At 34.3% G+C, this 9,908-nt stretch overlaps 1 long non-coding RNA gene across 3 annotated transcripts; it reads right to left on the bottom strand.

The window, feature by feature from the left end:
- Positions 1 to 647: 647 nt before the first annotated feature.
- On the bottom strand, positions 648 to 7,981 carry LOC145822843 (uncharacterized). 3 transcript variants are annotated; one of them, XR_014364664.1, is made up of 10 exons: positions 7,778 to 7,981; positions 4,412 to 4,531; positions 4,167 to 4,294; positions 3,871 to 3,935; positions 3,701 to 3,775; positions 2,888 to 2,937; positions 2,666 to 2,807; positions 2,465 to 2,593; positions 916 to 978; positions 648 to 822 (listed from the first exon to the last, which is right to left on the bottom strand). It is a non-coding gene; the product is annotated as an uncharacterized LOC145822843 (long non-coding RNA). The 3 variants fall into 3 exon arrangements; XR_014364665.1 differs by lacking the exon at positions 4,412 to 4,531 and having other exon boundaries at positions 7,778 to 7,980; XR_014364663.1 differs by lacking the exon at positions 7,778 to 7,981 and having other exon boundaries at positions 4,412 to 4,730.
- Positions 7,982 to 9,908: the final 1,927 nt, after the last annotated feature.

Raw genomic sequence — 9,908 nt, 5'->3', positions numbered from 1 at the left:
CAAAACATCTGAAGCAACAAAAAAAATTGTAAAAATCTGTAAACAAAAGAAAGCATGATTCTCATTGATTTATTCCCATACAAAAATACCAAACACTACTACAAAAACAGATAAAGATCACACTTTTTTTGTGTGATGTATGTTATTTAATCACACCTTTTAAGTTTTATTAAAGTGTGATCTTTGGGAGTGTGATTAAAAATGGTCATTTTTAATCACACTTTTTAAGTGTGCTTAATAACATTTAGATCACACCTTTTAAGTGTGATTAAAAACATTTAGATCACAGCTTTTAAGTGTGATTAAAAGTATTTAGATCACACCTTTTAAGTGTGATCTTTGAAAGTGTGATTAAAAAAGATCATTTTTAATCACACCTTTTAAGTGTGATTAATAACATTTAGATCACACCTTTTAAGTGTGATCTTTGGAAGTGTGATAAAAAATGGTCATTTTTAATCACACTTTTTAAGTGTGATTAATAACATTTAGATCACATCTTTTAAGTGTGATTAATAACTAATAAAATTTGTAATAAAAAAAAGGTTCGACATATTTGAAAAATAATCAATATTATTTTTGTATGCACATTTGAAGAATATAATACACACTATATACTATATTTTGAATCATAACCACATATTAAATAGAATAACGTCATATATTTCATAAATAGAAATTAAATATTCAAAAGTATATACAAAGGAATTAAATAAAAAAAAATTAACTGTGCTTACATATATTAAAAAATGAAAAAAACTTAAAAAACTAAGTTATTTAATTCTTGGACCATATTTTGCATCTCTCCAAAAAATTTCTGACCTGAAAAATGAAAACACAAATTAATCCAGAAACCGCTGATGCATATAAATAAACTAAAAAGTACGGAAGAAAAGAAAATATTAGAAACCTTACCTCCACCTCTAATCCAACAAACTATCACAGCAATAACATTAAATACAAGGCAAAGAACTATGCCTGCAATGGCAAGTGGGGTAAAGGGGAAAAAAATATCAGTGAAACAGGCAAGTTATATATAAAAGAAATGCAGATCAATTGAAGTCTTCTTACTAAAGTTATATCAGAAAGACAATATAAATGAAAAAAGGAGGAAAAAAATTTACTCTTGTATCATCCAATTTCGAATATTAACCTTGCAAGACTTCTTTCTGGTGGTGGTCGTGATGGTGGAGGTGGTGTAGGAATAAGCAGATTAAGTCACTTTAGTTGTCATGAAACTATCCTCTAACTCAACTAAAACATATAATAAATCATGCTAGCCGATCAGCACTTCATTGATATTCAGGCAGTCAATGAAGTAAAAAAACAGTAATTTGATCATGAGTATTCATATATCAAAAACTCATCTATGAAAAATGAACAGGCGATGAGTATCAAATCATGTGTGTTGTTGCTCTTCACGATTCTATAAATTCTAAATTTCTCTGTAGCACTTAATCTTTCAGCTTTCGTATTCTCTCAATTCTCATCTCCCAATCCTTTGTTGTAATGATCATCATATTTATAGAGGGTCATTCACTTGAAAAGGGACTCATCATCAATTTGAATTTTGAATTTTATGATAATGTTGTTTAAATTTAAACATAATGTTATCACATTTTGTATTTCAAAGCTGGTTGACCATATTGATATTCTAGATTTTATCCTGTGAAGCTTTCCTGCCATAAGTTCTATACATGTTGTCCTTTGATTGAACGCACCATAGGCTGAATTTGGTAGACTCCACGTGTTGCTTGACTTGTCTAGGCTTGAAGATCTTGAGTAACATCCTTTAAATGAAATGTTATTGTATCTTATCCTGTATGTCAACTGATCATATTAAACTTTTTTTGAGTTGTTATCCTACAACTTTTTCGCCGTTAGGCTCTGCATGTGCCATTTCCTGCTTGAACATGTCGCCATTTGAACTTTGTAATCTCCACGTGTCACTTACTTGTATAGACTTAAAGACTACGAATGTTAAAGTCTTGTCATCTAATTTTTTATTTTTATTTTTTTTTGGAAGAAAAGTCTCATCATCAAATTGAACCTGGAATCTTATTCTAAATTCAGTTGAAATTTACATTCCAATACTAAGAAGAAAAAAAAATCTGTACTACTACATTTGCCCTTACAAAATATCACAAGACACACCTAGAGAGAGAGAGAGAGAAAGGGATAAAAAATATTTCTCAGTCAAAATTTCCCTAATAAACAAGATTTTTGACAAAACTTGAATATAAAATTTAATTATGATGTAATTGATATATGTTTAGATTCTCATGATACTCAATTTCATGACCTGTTTATTTCAAAATTTTCAATCATTGAAGATGTGTCAAATCATGCTTCTACAACATTGAAAAACTCATCCCAAGTGGCCAACCCATACTTCTTAGAGGTCCAAACTTAACCAGAGTAAAAAACCATCTGACATGAAGTAAATGTTATGGCAAGAGCATACCTTCAAAAATTCTGCAACCTTTGCAGCCAACTGCTGCTGCTCAAAGGTACTTTGATTTCCATGCCAAGTAAATAATGAAGATCCAGATTGCAGAAGGAAACATTCATTGGAGTTCAATGATGTTGCAACCTGACACAAATATTCCAGTCTCTCAGATAGCTTGTCATATGGGGAAGAAAAAAAGGACCACTAAAATCTTACCAGGCCAAATCGAAAGCCAAGGCCCTACTTGCAGCTTCTTTATCAAATTCATTGTCTATCAATGGCTCGTAAATGAATGCACACGCCACGATTGATTTGAAATATGCACAAGCCAAGGCCCTATGAATCCACCGTGTTTTGGCTGCACCAACATTGATTTCATTAATCAAATTATCAAATACAATGTGCAACTATAATTAAGAGTGCTTTCACTTTAATTACCTGAAAATGCTCATAGTAGAGCTTGGCAGCCTTGGCATGTGACAGTACACCTTTGAGCAAAAGATTGTCAATGATTTTGTTATAAAACATGATACCAGTTGGATTGGGTCAAAACTTCAATGTAAATTCAACATACCAGATCAGTTATATGCACAACAAAAACAGAAGGCCAGACAATGAACCAACAGGACATAAATACCTTATCAAGTCATCAAATTGAAGAGGAAACAATTATCCTCTTTATAAACCAGAAAAGCATAACAAACACAACTTAAAGCATCACAATAGAGATCTATCATGCCCTACAATTATTATATAAGACTCACTGACACATGGTAATTGCTATTACTACTGTATATTGACCATCATTTGCTTCCTCTTTTGTTTCATCTCCTGATTTCCAGACAATATCTTTCAAACCAGTTACAAGGTTCTTGTAGAACTGTAATAAAGAATGTGCAATGTTGAGCTTAAAAATTATAGTCAACAGGATACAAAAGCAACAAATGTGCACGAAGGGGATTCCATAACATGGGACAACTGTGCACAAAAAGGTAGAAATTTGGTCGAACTTCCGATAAGGACAAGCCACAGAGCCTAAAGTTAAAATTTCTGGAATCAAAACAGGTGGATGACAAGGTTATGCCACTGTCCAATAGAAAATCACTTGCTTTTGCTAATTGTAAAATCCAAGAAATTTTATGCAAAGCTTCATTAGGTACCATTAGCATGAATAGTAGGGTGCATAAAACCAATAAGCATTAAAACCAAGTATACGTGTGTAACCATCGCAATGAGATTTCAGAACCATACCTTATGAAATTCTAAGGTATCCCCTCCAACCTTGCGAAGCTCAACCATGCAAAGTGAGGGAGACACCTCATAAATCTGTAGGACATTATTTTCAGACCCAGTTTTAAACACTGCTTCACATGATAGTCTAGTGATTTTTCACTCAACAGGTGACCCCTGAAAGATCATACCTCTGTTGCAACAAATAAATGACCCTTGCGCCCAGTTTTCTTTGCTTGAAGCTTCAGCTCAAGGCCTGTCCAATATAATAGAGACAGCTATTAGTCATTCAACTATTAACTATTGGAGACATACATCATCGAACAAGTTAAAAAACTAAATATCAGCTGGTTCATTCATGACATGAGATAGGAACTCTAACTTAACTGACAAAAATGCATGGAATGCTCAGATTCTAAAGATCTCTACATCTGATAGCTCAGCTACCAAAACATAACAATCAAAAAACTATATGCCTTCGACATACCATTTGCTTTTCAAACAGAGAACTGAGGTTGAGACCCTAAGATTTAGATATAAGTATTCAAAAGTGTTCATGGAGACAGGATTCACAGGTTGTTCTTCCCGTCTTTCCACGACAAGGTTTTGAGTGTCCTGCACATCAAAACAAAAATCACAATTAACACCCCCAATGCCCTATTCCTCAATACTAACCGAAAGGGTAGATGATCAAATGTTTTTTGACTGAAATTGTAAACAAGATATAGTTACCCTTGATTCATTGAAAATAGCATCCACATCGTCGAGACTAACATCCTCGTTTGCAAAAATAGGAGGCTTATATCCCTTCTTAAACCACTCATTCTCAATGACCTTCACAATGGTAATGCACTGTTTATACAATGAAATAACATTTGCAAAGCATTGGATACTCACCTCACAGATAAGTCCCACCAACTATGGTAGTGGTAAGAGTGGTTATAAAATTTGTTTCAAATTGGATGTCTAACACCATAATCACCAAATTTCATCTAAACCCAATTTCTACAATAGGCATAATCAATTGCATTAAATTGTAACATGGTAAGAAATTCTTCTTCTTCTTTTTTTTGGTCAAGTAAAATAGAACTAAATGACCAAATTATCAACATAAGAGTGAAATTACAATAACTACAAGGGTAATTTGCCATTAAAATTAAAGACCAAGCGTAGCACTCAAATACTACAATTAAGCTTTTCATATCAAGGCAAGAGACTGATAGCCAGATTTATGCAACATATAAAATTCAGTGAACTTGCAAACTTCACTCCTTTTTGGCACAACTTCCCTATCAATGCATATATTTTAAATTCTTATACACCTGAGATTCACTTGTAATCCACTAATTATGAGTGTTTTTAAGGACAAATAACAAACATTTGAGAACAGAGGATCTTTCACCACTACAATTCAAGTTGGAGAAAGGAGAAAAACAACACAACAATACCCAAAACATAGATATTAAAATACTTGGAAAAAATATTAGTAGTAGAGAAGTGGTATGAATGAAATCAAACTAGTAGCCAACAAGGATTTGCATGAGCACATCACCTCTCTTAGGAGGTAGGGTGGGTCTCTGGCTGGGCTGGAGGAGGGTTATCCCACCGCCATAAGGAATTTAAAAGATTGGTTAACAAATTTAGCGACATTTACAACAAAAAAAAATGCCACAAAAAAAATGTGGTTATATCTACTTTTTCTAGTAGTGAATAGAGAAGAATTTGAAAAATGTAGACATCCAATCTAAGCAGCAAGCATATCTCATCACACTGTGACTGAACAACTAGCATATACACAAGAATGAGATGCCTAGCAAGGCAAGAACTAGCTTTTTATATCAGTTTCTAGACTCACCAAAAAGAGAGGATATGAACCAAGCAACGAGCGGGGAAGGGCTGAAGTGAAGTACCAATAAAATGGGATGTGTCTAGAGAGTAAATATTGAGGAACAAATAAAATATGAATTTCACAAGATACTCTAGTTATGTCAAGGGTGTATTTTGATGAGAGTTTTGAGGAATTTATGACAAAAAAAGTATAATAGAAATCTGCACCATTCATGAATCAAAAGATCAAATAGATTAAGAAAGAAAATATAAAGGTGCATATTACAACAAGATCAAACCCCAAGCCAAACACCACAAATAAAAACAACCAACAGCTATCGGCAGCCACACCCAAAAACAGAGTATCACAGCCATCTGCAATATTTGTGTTTACTCTTTGCTGCTGAAAATAAAAAAATTAAATAATAAAAAAAAACAATAATGACTAGTGCTGTTTACTCCATCTAATAGAATTATAATTTCACCCATGTACTAATTAAAAGTAAAAACTAATTAATGCCTAAGATAAAAACTTGCTTATAGATGACATTTTATCTTTAAAAATCTTTTTAGATGAGCATTTCATGTTTGAAAACAAATAAAGATTAGCATTTCATGCAAAGGTTTTGGAGGGTTTGGTTTTTTCTGGAACAAGTTTGTTTCTGTCTAGAAAAATTATTTATAAAAAGAAAATTTGATTGCTCTGTCAACAAAATTGGTGAATATGGATGTTTTTTATGTTGAAATAATTTCCAGTGAAACCATCTTCACCAACACCTTCCCACCTAAAAATCTTCAACCTGAAATCAAGTTTTTTTGAATCAAATTACATGGAAAAAAAAATGATAAAGGGTCGAATGCAAACTACGTCTCTTGTAAAATCAAGAATTAAAATGAAATGGAATGTCTTGAATTTGTTTTTTGCCGATGTACAAGGGACCACACATGCAAGTTCTCGGTATTTAACACAGAGTGATACTAGATACTGGTTAAATCAACAAAGCACAATGATGTAGCAGCCTTGAAGATCCCATGCACATGTGACAGCATAAGACACCTTCACAGGACTAAATAAAACCCTTTGAATTTTGTGAGGAAAAGGAAGCAGCATACCATGTTTGATTATTATCGATCTGCATCCATGAAGCAATAGAGAGCCTCCACCATCATGTATGTCTAGCACATTGACAACTTAAATATCGTATATTCATCCTTGAATATAAAGAAACAAAATTCTTCAAATGATTGTTGATGCTGTGTATCTAGACAAGTATGGATCAATTCAAACTCTTCAATTCCTTAATCATGGAATCCTTAATAAATATCCGTGAGTGAAAATCAATTGATTTCACAATAAAAAGAAGGAAAAAAAGAAAACCTCGTTAAAGTTTGCTACATCAAAAACTTGTTAATTGAACCTTTCCCGACATTGGACCCCCATCTAAATTGCATGATCAGGATTCTCTTCAAGGATCCCAAAGCAGCCCTTTTTCTATGGCGAAGGGCCCTTTCAAACAAACAGCAGATTATGATTAACCAAGATTTTCACAAGCGGTCTTCAAGAAATCCATGATGCACACTTAACTATTTTTGTAGTAGTGTGTTCAATTTCCTCTCATCATATAAGCAACCCAACAAAACCACAAGGCATTTGAATTTTCTAATATAATACATATGTCAGCAACATCAAAGAAAACGCAGCCACTTTGTGGCATTTGATCGAGTACCTAGCAGACACAAAGAACATAAAGAAACAAAAACTACATTCTAAAATTTTACCGACAACTCATAATGAACTGATCCAAAAAGCAATAGTACATGAATTCTTGAACCTATTGAATTATTGTTTTCAGCAAGCTTACCACATCAAAAAGTGCAGCCAACACCTTTTTTCTTTGTTCTTTTGTATCAACAACATGTTAGTATTTAATATTGATGGGTTTCAAGATTCATCATTAATCAAAGCTTTTCGAACTTAGAAACCCAACCCAATTAAAGATAATGCTCCAATGAAAACCAAAAACTTAACCAAGAAATTCAAACACCTAAATTCGAATAGGCAAATAGAAAAAAAAAAAAATTAAAAAAAATGTTTAATGACCTCCAATGTCCCTATTGTGCAGACGCCTTGCCAAAGTCTGTGATTGAGAAGAAACCCTAGAACAGTCCCAACTCAAAGCACACGATACTATAGTCTATACATACATCAGAGAATCAAAAGCTGGGTTCGATTTGTATATATGTAAAAGAGTAATGGAGCTGATTCTGTACCTGTTTTTCTTCAGCGAATGGAAACCCCGAGAAATTCTAGAGAGAGAGAGAGAGAATCTGAGACAGTTACTCCTTGTAGAGTTGTGTTTACTGGTATAATAGTAGAGTGGCGGCTCTGGTTTGCTTGGTTCAATAGTCTGACCGGACATCAATAGTCACTAACCCTTTATCTTCTCCCTCCCTTATTTGCTGAATAGCAGCAGAACCTTTTTCCTTTTTTTTTTTATAAATATTTTTGGTGATGGGCGCTAAGACATTTTATTTTGGCGCCTTTTCTTTTTTGGATTATATACGTACGACTATTTCAATTAAATTTATAAAAAATATTTTTAACTATTTGAAAGATAAAAATTATATAAAAGTAATTATTTTTTATTTTTTATTTCTTAACTAAATTAATTTTAATTTTAAAATTTTTTTTAAAAATCAAATAATACATAGCCTAAGAATCTTTTGATAAGTCATTTCTTATATTGGTAACTTATTTAATTATTTGTTAATTTTACGACATTTTTACTATCGTTTTCAGTTTTCAATTTATATTTACAAAAATTTTAAAAATTGTTATAAAAACTTGTTCAATACTTTTTTTGATTTATAAATGGTTGTCTCAGGTTGTAAATTTGAAGAAAAAGCGTCAATTCAAAAAATGAGTTTATGTTGGTTTTTAAACAGAAATTTAAAAAATTTACTAACAATTTTTTTTTTCAATTACTTTTTTTTTCAATAAATTTTTTTTCCAACTGATACTAACCAATGGGGCAATTGGTAATGCTACTTTAAACCTTAGAGAGGGGATTGTAATTTCTAAAATGTTAGTGGTGTCAATGTAATTTACCTAATGAGGGCAAAATTAGTATTTAAAAAAATTAAATTGCTAAAGGGAAAAATCTGTAATAAAACTTTAAACTTAGGGGGGAAATGTAATTTCCAAAAGGTGAGGGGGGAACTGTAATAAACATAAACCTCAGGAGGTGTTAGTGTAATTTACCCAAAAAAAATTAATTGGAAAAAAATTATTTGAAAAAAAAATTAATTGCAAAATTTTTAAATTTCTATTTAAAAACCAACGTAAACTTATTTTTTGAATTTACATTTTTTCCTCAATTTTACAAATTGAGACAACCATTTATAAACCAAAAAAATTATCAAATAAGTTTTTATGACAGTTTTTTAAATTTTTGTAAATATAAATTGAAAACTGAAAATGAAATGGTTAGGGTATGTTTGGTAACGTTTACGTTTTCAGTTTATATTTACAAAAAATTTATAAACTGATTTTTGTTTATTTTTAGAAAAACATAAACTACAAACGCGTTTGGTAATTGACAAAATGTTTAAAAATTTTAAAAATATAAAAAATAGTGAGAAATGGCAAGTGGTGGCAAGTGACGGCGGAAGACGGTGGTGGAAAGTGGTGACAGTGGGTGGTGGGTAGCGGGTGGTAGTGGGTGGTGGCGAGTGGGTGGTGGTGGTGGTGGTGGCGGTGGCGGGTAATGGGCGATGGTGGCAGGTGGGTAGCGGATGGTGGGTGGTGGTGGCGGCGGCGGGCGGTGGTGGTGGGTGGGTGGGTGACGGTGGTGGTGGTGGTGATGGGTGGGTGGATGACGGTGGCGGGTGGTAGCGAGTGGGCGGTGGCGGGTGGCAGGTGGTGATGACAGGTGTGTGGCGGGTGGTGGCGACAGGTAAGTGGCAGGTGGTGATGGTGGGTGGGCGGGTGACGGTGGCGGGTGGTGGGTGGTAGCGAGTGTGTGGTGGTGGTGGTAGTAAAGAGTGGTGAATGGTGGTGACGGGTGGTGGGTGGTTGTGGCAAGTGTGTGGCGAATGGCGGGTGGTGGTGGGTGGTGGCGGGTGGTGGTGGTTGTGGGTGGGTGAAGGTGGCAGGTGGTAGCGAGTGGGTGGTGGTGGTGGTGGGTGCTGGGTGGCGGGTGAGTGGGTGGTAGGTGGTAGTGGTGGGTGGTGGTGGTGGTGGTGGTGGGTGGTGGTGAGTGGTGGGTGGTGGTGGCGGGTGGGTGGTAGGTGGCTGGTGGCTGGTGGTGGCAGGTGGTGGATGGTGGTGGTAGATGGGTGTTGAGTGGTAGTAGCAGGTAGGTAGCGGGCGATGGATGGTAGTGGCGGATAGCCGGTAGAT

Source organism: Camellia sinensis, chromosome 3 (assembly GCF_055761805.1).
Source record: "Camellia sinensis isolate YWXY chromosome 3, ASM5576180v1, whole genome shotgun sequence".
Classification (NCBI taxonomy): Eukaryota; Viridiplantae; Streptophyta; class Magnoliopsida; order Ericales; family Theaceae; genus Camellia; species Camellia sinensis.
This window is presented reverse-complemented; position numbering and strand designations above follow the sequence as displayed.